We start from the raw sequence: 16737 nt of genomic DNA, 5'->3' as shown, positions 1-16737 counted from the left end.
CTTCGTGGCAGAGGGCAGAGGATTGGGCCCTGCCTTGCCTGTTGATATAGAACATCAAGGCCATGTTGTCCGTGAGGACCCTGACCACCCGGCCCTCCAGGTGTGAGCGGAAGGCCATGCACACCAGCCGTACCACCCTGAGTTCCTTGACGTTTATGTGGAGGGTCAGATCCTGAGCCAACCACAGACCTTGGGTCTGAACATTCCCCACATGGGCCACCCATCCCAGGTCCAACGCGTCGGACACCAGCTCCAGCGACGGGGCCCTGCCCCTGAATGGGACCCGTTGGAGCATGTTTCTTGGGGAGGACTACCACCATAGGGAGGTGATCACTGGCTCGGGTACCATGAGAACTTTGTCCATCTTGTCCCTGGCCTGGGAGAACTCCGAGGCCAACCAGAGCTGGAGGGACCTCATTGGTAGTCTGGCGTGACGGACCACATACGTGCACACCGACATGTACCCAAGAGCTGGAGGCACGCTCTGGCTGTTGTCACCATAAACCTTGTGACCGTGTTGATGAGCCCCTTCAGGATCTCGAACCTGTCCGGTGGGAGGGAGGCTCTGGCCAACGAGGCATCCAGGACCGCCCCGATAAACTTTATGCATTGAACCGGGACTAACGTGTATTTGGTGTTGTTTACCAACAGGCCCAAAGTGGTGCACATGGACAGAAGGAGCGCCATGTGATCCCGCACCTGTGACCGGGAGCTGCCCTTGACCAACCAGTCATCCAGATAGGAGAAGATCTGGACCCCTCGGTGCCTAAGGTAGGCCACCACCAGCAACATACATTTTGTGAATACCCTGGGGGCAGTGGACAGGCCAAACGGGAGGACTGTAAATTGGTAGTGTTCCTGTCCCACCATGAAACGGAGGAAGTGTCTGTGCCCCTCGAATATATGAATGTGGAAGTACGCATCCTGCAGATCGAGGGCGGTGTACCAGTCCCCGGGATCCAGGGAGGGGATGATGGAGGCCAGGGAGACCATGTGGAACTTGAGCTTCACCATGTATTGGTTCAGGCCTCGCAGGTCCAAGATGGGCCTAAGCCGCCATTTGGCCTTTGGGATAATAAAATAGCGGGAGTAGTACCCCTTACCCTTGAACTCCCCGGGTACCGCTTCCACTGCTCCTAGGTCCAGGAGCCGCCCCACCTCCTGCTCGAGCAGAGCCTTGTGCAAAGGGTCCCCCAGGAGGGACGGGAGGTGACTGGGTGGGGAGGAAGTAAACTGGAGGCTGTAGCCCCGGGAGACGGTGTTGAGGACCCATCAGTCCGAGGTTAGCTGTGACCACTCAGGGAGGAAAGCACACAACCGATTGGAGAAGGGAAACTTTATTGAGGGTGGATCCCTGATGAGAATTGGCAGGGTGCCCCCAGGCGTCCCATCAAAACCGCCTTTTCCCCGCCTGCTTGCCCTTGGAGGACTCAGGCTAGGGGGCAGGCCGAGACTGCCTCTGTGGGCGCCTCTTATAGTCCCGCGACTTCTTGTAAGCAGTGTCGTATTTTGGATGGGTGGCCTGAGCGGGAGTCTGCTGCGGCTTGAACTTAGGTTTAGCCGGAGCCGGAACATAGAGACCCAGAGTCTGAGCATCGTGTGGGAGTCTTTCAGGCCATGCAGCTTTGTATCCGTTTGTTCCGCAAACAGAGTTTTGCTGTCAAACAGGAGGTCCTGCAGGGAGGTCTGCGCCTTGCTGGATAGCCCAGAGAGCAGGAGCCATGACACCCTTCTCATGGATACCGCAGAGGCCATGGACCATACGGCTGTGTCAGCTGCATCCAAATCTGCCTGCAGGGTTGCCCTGGCAGTCGCTGTACCCTCCTCCACCAGCACTTTGAACTCCTTCCTGTCATGCTCCTGGAGGGAGTCCTCAAACTTTGGCAGGGAGCCCCACAGATTGAACTCATACCGGCCCAGGAGGGCCTGGTGGTTCGCCACCCGTAACTGGAAGCTCAAGGACGAATAAATTTTCCTTCCAAAAAAGAGTCCAGCCTTCTTGAATCTTTATTTTTTGGGGTAGGGGCTGGCTGGCTGGCCCTGCCGTTCCCTGTGGTTGACCGACTCAACCACCAGGGAGTTAGGAACAGAGTGGGTATATAAGTATTCATGCCCCCTGGTGGTACAAAATACTTGCGTTCCGCTCTCTTAGAGGTAGGGACCAATGAAGCCGGGGTTTGCCATGGGGCATTTGAAATTTTCGCCACCACTTCATGGAGAGGCAATGCCACTCTGCCCGGTGCCGAGGAGGACAGCACGTTAAACAGGGAGTCCAAGGGCTCCTCCATCTCCTCTGCTTGGAGGTGGAGGCTTGATGCCATCCTTTTTAAGAGTTCTTGGTGGGCCCTAAAGTACCTCCTGCGAGATGGAGGGAGGAGGGGCCGTAATTGCCTCATCCAGGGAGGTTGAGGAGGCAGGCACGGTACTTTGGGTGTCCACCGGCACCGGAGGCCACCTGGTTGGTCTCCAGGCACGGTGCCGAGGATGTACGTCCCATCGACTCCTTCCTCAGAGGTCTGGAGAGGGAGGCTGATGGTCCTTCTGAGGCTCCGGCCACTGAGCAACGCCCCACCGGGGGCCTGCGTCGGGGGCCACAGTGCCCACTGGTACCATTTGGCCAGCCATGGGGCCCGGTGCCACTGCACCTGCTGTGGCACAGGCGGAGCTGGCTGTTCGGCCTGGCTGGCCTGACCCATCGATGGACGACAACGAAGGGAGGCCGGGCTGACATACAACCTGCCACTGTCCCTGGACCGAGAGGAGTGGCGGCGCCAGGAGCGGTGCCGACCACGGGACCGCGATCCCGACATGGAGGACCGGTAACGTCGGTAACAGCTGCTCCGCGATCAGCTCTGGCGGGTGGACCCACGACGGCACGACGACGGCGATTGATGCCCGTGGCAAAGTCCTGAAGTGGGACGCCGAATGGGGACGACGTCGACGTTCGTGCCATGACCGGCTGCAATAGCCCCTCCAAGACGAGGACCTTTGGCTATGTCTGCCTCGGTCCCATCGGTGTTCGCTCCTCGAGGCGGAGCGGTGCCGAGAGTCTCAGTCAGACGGAACCCAACCAGACAGCCTGGTGGGCGTCAAGGGCGATCCATTGCCCTGAATGGTCGCTGGGTGGCGAACGGTGTCAGGAACATTCCCTCGATCGAGAGCGGTACCAAGCCGGGGCGACTGCAGAGATCCCAGCAGCAGCTTGCCTCTGGAGCATGGGGCCGACATCAGCGGTGCTCCTGGTATTGGCATGGACATAACATCCCGGGCCACCTGCAGGGCCTCTGGCGTGGAGGGCATCCAGACATCCAGAGAGGCCTGCTCTGAATGGGCTGGACTACTCCACTCGACTTGAGTTGGAGGCCTAGAGGCCAGTGGGGATCAAGGACTGCCCGACGTGGGTCTAGCTTCTGTCCCAGGTTTACTCCGGTGCAGTGGACGGGGAGCGCTACCGACTAGTCAATGGCATCAGAGGGTCGCCGCGCACCGACACCGCGGTGCCCGGTGCTGACTCAGAGCGGCGCGCCAGAGCCGTGGTCAGTGCCAACTCCATCAGAATAGCCCGGATGTCCCTTTCTCTCTTGGTCTGAGGCTTAAACAACTTGCAAATCTTGCAGCGATCGCTGAGATGGGTTTCCCCCAAACAGTGTAGACAGTCCGTGTGCGGATCACTCAGTGGCATAGATCGCATACAAGCGATGCATGACTTAAAACCCGGGGCACATCCTGGCCTGGGCGCTCTAGCTAAACTAAACTAACTATACAATTAACTAACTACAGGTACAATACACTGAATGAACAAGCAGTTTCGGGGATGAGCTACAGCAAAGCTGGAGCAGAGCAGTTCCGAAGCATCTTCACTGGCGGCAAGAAGGAACTGAGGGTGGGGGGAGTGTGCAGCACCCCTTATACCGCACCACTCCAGTGGTCGCTAGGGCGCTCCCCTCTGGGTACTGCTAGGGAAAACTTCTGGCACTGCTGCACGTGGCGAGCACGCACACCGATTGTGGAATACACGAGCAATCACTCGAAGAAGAGCTATGTATTATCATGTCACCTACACTAGGAAAGAGTCTGAGAACCCTTGCTCTCTGTCAAAAATATAAGACAACGAAAATAGTATAAGTATAATAATAAAATGCTACATGTGTAGAATGCTATTGATAAAGCTGCATAATATTACATCATCGTAGTAATTAAAGATTATTGAAATGTATTCACACAAGCAGATTATGCAACCTTAATTTTGTGATGCATTATCTGAGTGCTTAATAACTGTATAATATACATACATATATTACACACAAATATATTCTTGTTGAGTAAAGTATTATACTTCAATAGTACTAGAAGATTTATCCCTAGTGTTGCTCACAAATGCTCAAAGTCTCAGTACAGGTTGTCCAAAAGCACACGCCTGCTGCTAGCCCTATGCCCACAAGTTCCTATCATTATACTGCCTTCTCATGCCTATGCTATTTCCTCTTGACTTCACATGTTTCCACAACTCTGTCTTCCCCTGGGACTCTGAGTTCAATTAAGAACAACTGTTTACTCCTCTTTGACCACAACACAGAGTGTGATCTTAGGTTTGGTACAGCAATTTCTCTGGAGGAAATATTCTCTCCCTCCCCCTCTCCCCCCGAAGATAATTTTCTTTTCCTGGTCACTGCAGCAAAGATTTATTGTGAATTTTTTTTAAATCAATATTCTATGTGCCTCTGGGCATTTTAACTTAAAATAGTAGACATTCTGTGGTCTTCACCTTCTTTGAACCTAATATTTTTTCTTTAAGATACTTGCAATTTTTCTTTAAAACGTCATGCTGCCATCACTGTCAGTTCTGACCAGTCTTACATTGCAGATTGAAAAAATATGCTGTAGAGTCTCTTTTCTAGTAAGTGAGGTAAAACTATCAGTTTCATTAACCTTCATTTTATCTAATCCAATACATGTATTTTCACTGCAAATACTTTACTCTAAGATATTTATTATCATTTCTCTAGTAATTCTTTGTGCATACTCTTTTAAACAGATAAATTGTAAAGATGGGATCACCAGTCTCCTCTCAAACCTACATTCTGATACAGTCTGTATCTGATACTGAAAAAAAAGATTTTAGCTCAGATTAGCTAATTTGGGTTAAAATAGCAGTGAAGACATGACAACTGTGTTTTTAACTCACCTTAGCAGCTCAAGTTGAAACCTATAACCATAGCTGCTAACCCAACTTAAAAGCAGAGATGCCATGTCTTCACTACTATTTTCACCTGGGTTAGCTAACCCAAGCTAACACACCTCTTTTTGCACTGTAGACATACCCTGTCTCATTAGGATGACATGGATAAGCCTCATGGTGGCAAGAGAAAACACTGCCTGAGACCAAGCACATTGTGTTGTTTCATCCATGAAGCAGCAATAGGTTCAGTTTCAAAAACTGACTCTGTTGCCTGATGTCACATCTGCATGTTTTACACAACAGTGGTAAATCTTAGAATAAAAATCTTTAAACTATCATTATCTAAGTAGTTCATCCAATATTGTGGAGAGAAAAAGCCATTGATATATACTGTGCACATGTTTTTATCCATGTACATAAAGCAAAGGAAACAGCTTTGCAGACAACTGGCTGGTCATCTGCTGCTGACTTCTCGCTATTTCCTAAAACTAAACTGCATTAATAAGCCAGAAGTACATTAATACTTCCCTACTATCACTTTTAAATGCAAGCACAATTGCTGTAGTTTTCACAGGGGTGTTATTTGATTAAAATTACAGGAGAGTGCAGTTGTAGCCGTGTGGGTCCCAGGCTATTAGAGTGACAAGATGGGTGAGTTCATCTCTTTTATTGGACCAACTCAGATTACCTCACCCACCTTTTCCCTCTAACTGAATGGGAGATGTTTACTTCTCTTGGTGCCTCCATACCACCATGGTGACGGAGGACATTATAAAACCCTAGATGGCGGTGCTCCACAGGCTCCATAGGAACAGCAAAGCAGGGGGTTGGGGGGGGCGACAACAAAAGAAGACAAATGCTAAACATTGAAATATTAATTAAACACAACAGGGAGACTATATGATTCAGAGGGATTTACTAAGAGGATGCAAATCCTTTCATCTACAAGTCAGGGGTTCAAATAGGATCCAATCTGACTTCTATGGAACCATACTATTCAGGTCAGTAGTACCCCTAAAGTCAGGCCATAAAATTTCTATTCCATGGCTGGTCAGTAGCTTATGTGAAGTGCATTAGTAGTTTCATTTAGTTTCCTGATAAACAAATATCCACATCACAAAAACTATTGTCATTTTTAGCATCTTGGTTGGCAATTTCAGCACAAGGCCAAGAACAGAATAGCTCTAAGAAATGAACTACCCTCTCACCCTTAGTGATAGGAACCCTTTAAGATGGGGCTGAAAAATGGCTGGTCAGCATGGAGTGGCTTATACTTCCTTTTTCTGCTGCTAAATAGCAGACTTCAGTTACCAAGACAGTGAGTCTAGCACTTTACAAGAGGATAAAATTCACCTACAAAACTGTATAAAAAAAAAAAAATTAAATCAGCATTTTCCCACTTGAACTGCAAGAGAAAAATCATCGTTATAGTCATAACACGTTAATACAAACATCAGTTTGCACACATGGACACACATTTCTCTTTCTAGAATATGAAATTATGCTTTTAACTAAATGTATGTAAATTAAAAATATATTGAAGCAGAAATATTTATTGATACTGTATAATTTTATCCAGAATTTAAGTTACTTTAGAATAGTGTGGTAGCACTTAAGTCAACATACAAAAGTTCTATGCTTAAGTTCTTGAACTATGAACAAAATAATACATAAGCCATAAAAAACATTTCATGGCAACTGAATCAGTGCTTTCCTTTTCTCTTTAAAAATATGGTAGTGTAGGGACCAAATTCATTTTTTGCACCATCCAGAAAAAGGATTAGGTGTGAAAGAAATCTCCTGCTTAATGTGACCTTTGGCTGTACTTTCACTTGTCATAATTACAAAGTAGCTATTCTCAGTGCCAACACATAAGCTTCATTATATTATCCCTATAACTATAGTAATGCATATTTCAGGAAATGTTTCATACTATGAAAAACTGGAGGCAGAATATACTGACAGCACTTTACCTGCTGTTATCTGTAACAATGCGTAATAGGACTTACTGAACAATAAGATTTCATGTATGCAGGAAAATAAGAGTAACTGTACAAAATTTCATAAAACATGCCACATAATATTAATATACATTCAGGAACTCCCATGGAGTTTTCAGCTTTAACCAAAGTATTCAAATAAAGAGAAAACACAAAAAAATCAAAATAAAATTCTTCCCCAAATAGTGAAAATATTTGGGGTTTTATGTAAGTATTAAGAGTTGCAATATACCTGACCTTTCTAAACATGTGAAAAAAATATTTCTGGAAAGTAAAAGAATCCAAAAGAGTTATGCCACTTCCGCATATTTTACACAACAGTGGTAACTCTTAAAATAAAAATCTTTAGCTCTCATCCAAAGCTGTTCATGTAATATCGTGGAGAGAAAAAGCCATTGATACATACTGTACACACGTTTTTATCCATGTATATAAATCAAAGGAAACGGCTTCCTTTAAGGCAAGCATATGAAGATACTAAAGCAAGATACCAATTAAATATTCATACATTCAATATTTCAAAATAAGGAATTTGGATATACACATGCATAATTTAAGTTCTATAGTGAAACCTGTCTACAGAGGCCATTTCTACTGTATTTCAACAGCATCCTAACTTGAAATGTACAATGCAGCCTTTCCATGCTGTGTTAAAACTTTAAAGTATATAGTAATTCATTTCAAGCACTAAACACAAAATAAAGGCCATGTTATGCACACGGCACTTTTCTAAGGGAAGTACTGCTTTGCCCTGTTCATTAAACCCCCTTCAGTGCTATGCAAAAAGGCCTAATCACTACACTTTTCTATAAGGTAGAGTATGCTTTCCCACAGGGGATCAGGTAGGGTGACCATCCGTCCCGTTTTTAAAGGGACAGTCCCGTTTTTTGGGACTTTTTCTTATATAGGCACCTATTACCCTTCACCGCCGTCCCATTTTTTCCACAGTTGCTGTCTGGTAACCCTAGTATCAGGTAGAGTCAGATTAGTGAAGCAATTTACTTATTAGATCCAGAAGTTAAATCGATAACTTTAGATACAAGGTTGATAGCTTCTCAAATCACAGCAGCCGTAAGTCATGCAGACATATTCAGACCTCAGATATATGTACACAACTCCCGGAAGTTGACACTCTATATGAAGCAAGAATTTAGCCCTTAATTTTGGTTTTACACATTACGTCAATCCTTCCTGGAGTAAAAACCCATATTTAAGAGAACTGCCTAAAAAAAGCACCATCAAAAGGTGGTCACGATATTCGGTACACTAAGAATGGTTCTTTGTGAATTATATAAAATAGTGGCTAACAGTTATTTACCTATGGGAATACACAAATGCTAAGTTTGGGGAATTTAAATTCCCCATTCATTTAAAAAAATATGCAGTCAAGAATTTTAAACATCTTACATACTGGACCACTTCCTCCTCCTAGTTACGTGTAAATATTAATCTTATATATACACATCTATACATATCATATGTTTAAAATGGTCTCAGTAGGACTGATTCTCCCCTTGTGATTTTAATTCCATTTTTTTCTTAACAGAAGTAGTTAAATAAGTTATTTTTGCTATCAAGAGGCTTCATCAAAAAAGCACCAATTTCTTTTTAACTAAAAATGCTAGGATCAATTTCAAGAACTCTAGGTACAATAATTAATAGCTGTATAACAAAGAACCCTATTTTTACACATTTTTAATCTTTGCTCCTGAAGGTCACTCATTTCATGTTTATATTTCTAGGAATAAGCGGAGTAAAAACTCATAAAGGTAAACAGTAATGTTAAGAAAAATAGAACTATACACAATGTGTCTCTATATGGTAAATTACTTCATATGGAAAACATCTATGGATCTTGCAATGACTATACTTTTCCCTTAGAGCTAATACTTTAATTTTCAAGAACCAAGTAAGAAAAAAAAATCAAAACTAGTCAGTAACAATGCAGCGTCGAAAAGCAATAAACTCAAAATTAAGTTATAAATAATTTAAAGCATGTCATGAAGATGTATTAATAATTCATCAGATAAATAATTTACTAAATAATCAAATAAATAAATAATGAAATACATAAATAAATCAGCAAATAAATAATTCTGCAAAATAACCTAAACAATAAGTCACTAAAACAAATGACAAACCTGCAAAACTACAATAATTTTCTAAATTCTGATAGTTTTAAATAAACAAATGTATATAACCTAGATCAATCTTTCTTGGATAGAGAAATATTTTTCACTGCTATTGGTAAATTCCTGATTACACTGTATAAGGATACAATTCAGATTTTACAAGAAGGCAGTTTTTTCCTTATAAATTATTAACACGATTCCTACAATTCCTGCTCTGTATTTTACATGCAATCCTTTTATGTAGCTCATTTTTCCCAAATATAAATGGACAGCCTCTTTATAACATTCTTAATTCACATTTTCTTTTCAGTGCAGTACTTACAATACTACTATAGCCTTCTTGGTGGTTCTCTCACTGTCTTCTCCAAACCTTTAGAAGTTGTGCTGCAGGGGGAAAACAAGTATAATAACCTTAATTATTACAGATGGTATCTCATTCATTAGTGGATGACAACATTTTATTTGAAAGCACAAGAAAAGCTGTTTTATAATTCTACAAAGCAACTTAATGTGAAACAACCATTGCTGTTTGCAGACTACCTAAAGTTTTTAGAAGTCTTTGGTGGAATGAGTTCAAGCAAACTGAGGCCTGTTTCTTGTATTTAAACTGACACGCAATCTGTGCAAACTGGCACTAATTCAAATATGAAGACAAAACGTGAGAAGGACAAATGCTTGGCTGACATCTAATGCTCTGGATTTTGGAAGCACATAACCCTTCAAAGAATACAAGACCACTTAATTTCCACTATCTAAGTTCATTCACAATGTAATTAGAACACTGCACTCCAAATCCAACAGTGACACCAAGAAGGGTCAAGAAACTACTGTCCTCATAAATCAGCCTTTATTCTGCATTTATTTTAATAGACACACACTGTAGTTTGCTTCAAAAAGTGATATTCTGTAAATAGTCTTTTAAAAGGAACATGCCAGAAACGTTAAGCATGCATTGATTTTACCTGTACTCTCCAAACTGAGACTTTCGTAACACACCTTATAAGCAAGGTCACCTACAAGTATTTTTGGACTCTGTACAAATCTGTGAAATTGCATGAAGATGTATGTACAAAAATTACAGTATGTCACTAAACAAATTTCACATACTCGTGAATTTTGCTATTCAAGACAAAGGAAACGGGTAGGCAGAATTGTTTTCCTCTACAGATAAGATTTTAAACTGCATTGCTTTGTGTGTATTTCTGCATTCAAAGTACAAATGAAAATTCATTCCTAAAAGAACTTAGACACGTTATATTTAACAAGTCTCAAATTCTCTTTAGGGATTATAATAAGGAAACACTTGCTTAATCATAAATTTTATATTTATCTTGGCTAAACACCCTCCTTTGGATAGACTGCCATGTTTTGTCAAGAAAAATCAACACAGTGGAAACAAAGTACTTGTTCTGTTGTGTGGTCATTCAAAAGAGTATGTAGAAGTAATGTAAATGTGCAGTAGCGCTGCTGATAATTTCACGCTCTCATACTCTCGTTCAATTTGCTTTAAAAAGGACTATTCCTCCTGGCTAAATATAGTCATCCTGAAAAAGCACACCTCTCCTTTGAGCTAACATTACAAACCCTAAAACACAGCAGTGCAGAGACTTCTATTTTAAGGAATCTGAAATGCACCTGTCTCAGGATATAATCTTCTAAATTGGGGATAAATGAGCTGTACCTAAAGAAGATATTTTCTCCTGGTATTGAGATTGCATTATGTGAATAACAAACAAACTTTCTTTCTTTAGTAATGTTCCTCTCCTTCAAACTACACAGCATGAATTCTTCATAGATGAAAGGATTTAGAGTTTCCTGGGATACACAATGAACCAGGCTTGATCCTGAGCCTCTAGAATCAGAATTTCTACACTGTACCACTAAGCTGCAGGACTTCACTTACTATTTGTAAGTTTGTGTCGCAATTGATACTCACTAATGAATTACAGTAGAGTTAAGAACAATTATACTCACCAGTATGTTTTATAAAAGTATGGGTCAAGGTAAGTGGCTTTGTTAACTGTGCTTTGTTCTTAATTACTTTAATGCTTAATTTGGACCATAAGGGCCCCAGAATTGACCTACTTATTTTTCTTCCTGTTTTTGCAAGGTAGAGGCTCACTTCCCCTGCTCAGATACATTTGTACATCACTACGTTGGAGGCACCTAAACTAGCAGAGATTGCAGCTATTTTAAAGACCAGCAGCTCTAAGAGAGACAGGGATGGATCGAGGGGGGATAATAGATTCTGTCATCATCTTCAAAAGGACCCAGACAGCATTAGGAAAACCTAGGAAGAAACATCCTACACTCCCATACACACCGCATATGGTAGAAAGACTGTAGGGAGGATTGGCAAGGAGCACCCCTACCAGCCCTTTCAGGAATCCTTGGGACAGGCAGGGGAGCAAAAAAAAAGTTTTTTCCCCAGAAACAGAAAGTAGCTTGAAGATTAACTTATCACCCCATCAAGAATCTGGAAAATCTAAAGATAGGATAGTCAGTTTAGGAGGCAGGTTGAGAAGTACCTATGTGCACACCCCACAACATCTGGGCACAACCTGGGATACGGGGATGGAGAGAAACACCTCTTTCTCTTACCAAAAGTGATGTGAGTTGACAGGTTGATAGGAGGCGAAGGGACAAGGGAAGCAATGCAGAAAACTTCATAAGAATAGCCAAAGGGTCAGTCCAAAGGCCCATCTAGCCAGTATCCTGTCTTCTGACAGTGGCTGGTGCCAGATGTTTCAGAGGAAGTGAACACAACAGGGCAATTTACAGAGTGATCCATTCCCTGTCATCCAGTCCTAGCTTCTGGCAGTCAGAGGTTTAGGGATACCCAGGGCATGGGGTTACATCCCTGATCATCTTGGCTAATAGCCATTGATGAAACTATCCTCCATAAACATATCTTATTCGTTCTTGAACCCCTTATACTTTTGGTCTTCACAACATCCCTGGCAACAAGTTCCACAGGATGACTCTGCGTTATGTGAAAAAGTACTTCCTTATATTTGTTTTAAACCTGCTGCCTATTCATTTCATTGGGAGACACCGGTTCAAATATTATGTAAAGGGTAAATAACACTTCCTTATTCACTTTCTCCATACCATTCGTGATTTTATAGACCTCTATCATATCTCCCCTAAGCCATCACTTTTCCAAGCTGAACAGTCCCAGTCTTTTTAATCTCTCCTCCTATGGAAACTGTTCCACATCCCTAATCATTTTTCTTGCCCTTCTCTGTACTTTTTCATATTCTAACATATCTTTTTTGAGATGGGGTGACCAGAACTGCACCCAGTATTCAAGGTGTGGGTGTACAATGGATTTATATAGTGGTATTATATTTTCTGTCTTCTTTATCTGTCCCTTTCCTAATTGGTTCCTAACATTCTATTAGCTTTCTTGAATGCTGTTGTACATTGAGTAGATGTTTTCAGAGAACTATCCACAAAGATACAAAGATCTCTTTCTTGAGTGGTACCAGCTAATTTAGACCCCATCATTTTGTATGTATAGTTGGTATTATGTTTTCCAATATACATTAATTTGCATTTATCAATATTTAATTGGATTTGACATTTTCTTGCCCAACCGTCCAGTTTTCTGAGATCCCTTTGACATGTAAGGAGCTCTGTAACTGGAGTATGTTTAGTACAAATGGCATGTTCAGAGATTTTAACAGCAAGTCTAATGAATTCCACTGATGATGTACAAATTATGATTTTCAAAAGTTTATATCCTTAGCCAAGTCTCAATGGATTTTCATGGAGATTGCAAAGCACCTGTCTCTGAATCCAACACCACCCCTCTGCCTAATTTCTAGTTCCTGATTCAAGTCATAAAGCTGCTACAGCTCACCACAGAAATGGTTGGAAATTTTTTTAACACTGACAAAACTTCTTATTTTTTCCTAACGTCATTCTCTGAAATGGCTGCACCATTTCTACTGAAAAACTTTCCAAACAAATTCAGCATGAGGCAGAGAGCAACCATAAAATTTCACCCTGAATGGTTATTGTTTGGCAAAGTTATAAGCGACTGAAAACAAGAATTTATAATATACAGTTGACGTTGCCTAAAACTTTCCATGGAGATAACATCTACATCTATAATTGCACCATCAATTGGTGGAAGATGCTATGTTTCCTCAGTTTGCAGGCACTAGCCAGTGTCACAAGAGCACACTACTTGCTTCTTTCACTTGATACCTCTGATGGAGTAAACAGTGTCCCAGAGGAATTCCCAGGCGGGAATTAAGAAAAGTATATAATTTTAAAATTAGGACCTGAGGAGAGAAGCTTTCTAAATGACAAAGCAAACAAAAATAAGTGACCTTAGGGGGAAAAGAGATACACATGCATCAGATCTCAATCTGACCAAATTGTATGCAAAGAAAGGTTCTGATCATTTAATATTCACACAGGTTCCAAAATTTCAACTGCTATGAGGTTATGTGAAATATTTTGTATCTAAATATCAAAGTAATTTTGACTACAGTGGGTCATTCTATTTAGGAACTTTAGTACTGTGTATTTCACTGAAGACTTTCAAGGGAATGGGCTGTTTTTCAATTGTTTTCTCTAATTACCACACTTTTCATATATTAATGAATTTTTTTTGTTTTGATCAAGATCCTCCTCTTTATATTTCATCTTCATACTTCAATGACTGTAGTGTTTACTGTACTATAATTTAGTATGGTATATGACTAGAATGCATACATACATACATACATCTCCATTATTCTTCTTACTGATTTTGATTTTTCAAATTTGTAAATAGCAGGGGAAGGGTTATTACTGAATCTTAACTAAAGGTTTTAAAAATAATCCAGCATATGAAATAGTTATAGAATTACTTTCAGTATGTTCTGCGAAAAGACTTCTTGGACGTTTGGAGACTAACGGCTGGTCTATGCTGAAAATTTACATCAGCACAGTGATGTCTCTCAGGAGTGTGAAAAATCTACACAGAGATGTAGCTACACCGACCTAACCCCCGGTGTACACAGAGCTAGGTCAATGGAAAATTTCTTCTGTTGACCTAGCTATCACCTCTTGGGGAGATGGATTAACTACAGTGACAGGAAAATCCGTCCTGCCTCTGTAGTGAGTGTCGACATTTAAAAAGCTACAGCAGCGCAGCTGCAGCCCTGCCACTATAGCATTTTAAGCGTATGTAGTGGTATTATATATAAGTTTGTTTTCAGCCACCTTCTTTTTATGACTTATCATTTTAGGCCAATACTAGCTAAGTGCCTCTTTTGGAAGGCCAAACTTTTCCATGACACACATGGGGGATATTTTACCTTGACATGCATATTTTATATATAAAATAAATCCTAAAGCATTAAGATGGGATACAATTTATACAGCCCTCTCCACACTGTCTCCTATAAAGTAGTAATGCAGAATGTTTTACCTTATTAGACAATATATTATTGAATCAACTGCTATTAATACAACATGCAGTTCACTGGGCTGTAGATATCTAGCAGCCAGGTTTCCTAATAGGTGAGTCCTAGAAAAAAAACTAACTGATCACTAGCAAAGGTTTATCTCATATTCCCACATGTACAGCATGCCACATGAAATATATGCAAATTAACCTCTTTCTCCTCTAGTTTTTTTTTATCTGACAACTCACATGACCTGAAGCCATGGTTAACAATTACAATTATTTGACTTTCATATTTATACAATCAGTCATCGGATATGCATGTTAATCAATTTCAACAGAGACTCTTGTATTTTTATTATCAACATTAAGCCTATATTTTACTAATCTCTATTTTTTTTAAACAATATCCCTTACACTATTTTATCTATTTCCACTATGCACCCTTTTCTAGTATCTGCCTACAAGATGGTCATTGTTACAGCTGGTCATATTAAATTGTCTGAAATATGACCAGGGAAATATTTTTATTACAAACTGTATCCTACAATAAGATCCTCATTTTGATGGTAAAGTCTATTTTACTATCAGAGATATTTCTCTTTACACAGTTTATACAAATAAAATTACTACTTTATTTAAACATTTGATTATCCATTAAAACAGAAGTGATGAAACACATTAATACTGATTAAGTAAATAGAGAATAAGCAAAGGATGATTTTGTGGTTATTTGCTGGTCAGATTTTAATATTTAAGGTTCTTTTCTCTGTTGAAATAGGATAACTAAGAGAACATTCCTGTGAAAAAATCTAAATTATGTGCCTCAGATATGAATCAAATAAGCTCCCAAAATCCCATCCAGGAGAGCATATGACTCTATTATTAGGATGCTTATTTTTAAAGGAAAACACTTTCTAGGAGAAACGTAGTTTAAGACCAGTGCATTCCAACTGTCACCTCCTCAAAGAGGTAATTTTGAGATAGAGTTTTATTTTAATGACCAAAGTAAGATGCTTTCTAATTACCTGTGTATTTATAATTTGCCCATCATTGTAGCACCAAATGCAATGTTAAGAATTGCACAGAACTTCCCCATGAATTATCCTCCACCATTCTTTGATTACACCGTTTTACTTAGTACATGTTTTAAAATCATCATCCCTGAGATGTGATGCCAGGTTCTCTTTAAGGTGCCACAGGACTCTTTGTTGCTTTTTCCAGACAAAAGTCATCTACAAAAAAGTAGGTCTGATCTTGTTCTCAAAAAGATCAGGCTTGGTCTTATTCCACAGCCAAGGGTTCTCCTCATTTAGGCCTTAACTATCAACAGTTCACAGGAAGCTATACTGTGCCAGTTGCAAAGCAAGAATTGTCCATTTCCCCCATTAATGAAACTGTTGGCACTGATGAGAATATGTCATAATCTATGGAAAATGTGGGTGGAACTATGGGTCCTTTATACATCTTTTAGCACATCAAAGAGTAACATCAGCATCTGAAAGATGTTTTATAATTATAGCTAATGACAAAGAAAAGGATGGAATGAGACCATAAGGTGTAGGATGTGTGTATGGTCATCAGATACATTAAGTTGTACAAGGCACATATAGGTTTGTAGCTTATCTAAGGTAATTATACACAAAGTAAGTAGAATGTCTGCAGCTCTTCAAAATTCATTAATACAAAATAACCTATATCAAAGTCTGATTATAAAATAGCTTCCATTTTAATCAGAAAGTAAGCATCAAGTTAAGGGTTTAAGGAATCATCTGTAAAACTCAAGTATAATAAATGATCAGAACTAGAAGGTAGTAATTTCTACAGAAAACAACAGGTAAGATAGCAGATGCACTGACATGGTTATCTAGTATATTCTTATAACAAGCAACAGTTCCCATTCCTGAAGATGCCTCATGTTTAAAAAAAGAATGGAGAAAAGGGTGATTTTAGAAATTAGAGACATACACCTCTACCCCAATATAACGCTGTCCTCGGGAGCCAAAAAATCTTACTGCGTTA

At 40.9% G+C, this 16737-nt stretch overlaps 1 protein-coding gene across 3 annotated transcripts in view; it reads right to left on the bottom strand.

Moving 5' to 3' along the window:
- The window catches only part of TBC1D5 (TBC1 domain family member 5), a 472654-nt gene that overhangs the window by 427227 nt on the left and 28690 nt on the right, over nucleotides 1–16737 (bottom strand). For all 3 annotated transcript variants that reach the window (XM_024197361.1, XM_029910981.1, XM_024197362.1), the window contains exon 2: nucleotides 9634–9695. The gene's annotated coding sequence lies outside the window, so the exon portion shown is untranslated. The remainder of the gene's footprint in view (nucleotides 1–9633; nucleotides 9696–16737) is intronic.

The sequence above is a fragment of the Terrapene carolina genome, unplaced genomic scaffold (assembly GCF_002925995.2).
Source record: "Terrapene carolina triunguis isolate 2854851 unplaced genomic scaffold, T_m_triunguis-2.0 Scaffold84, whole genome shotgun sequence".
Taxonomy (NCBI): domain Eukaryota; kingdom Metazoa; phylum Chordata; order Testudines; family Emydidae; genus Terrapene; species Terrapene triunguis.
Note: the sequence above shows the minus strand (reverse complement) of the source record. Positions and strands in the feature narration are given on the sequence as shown.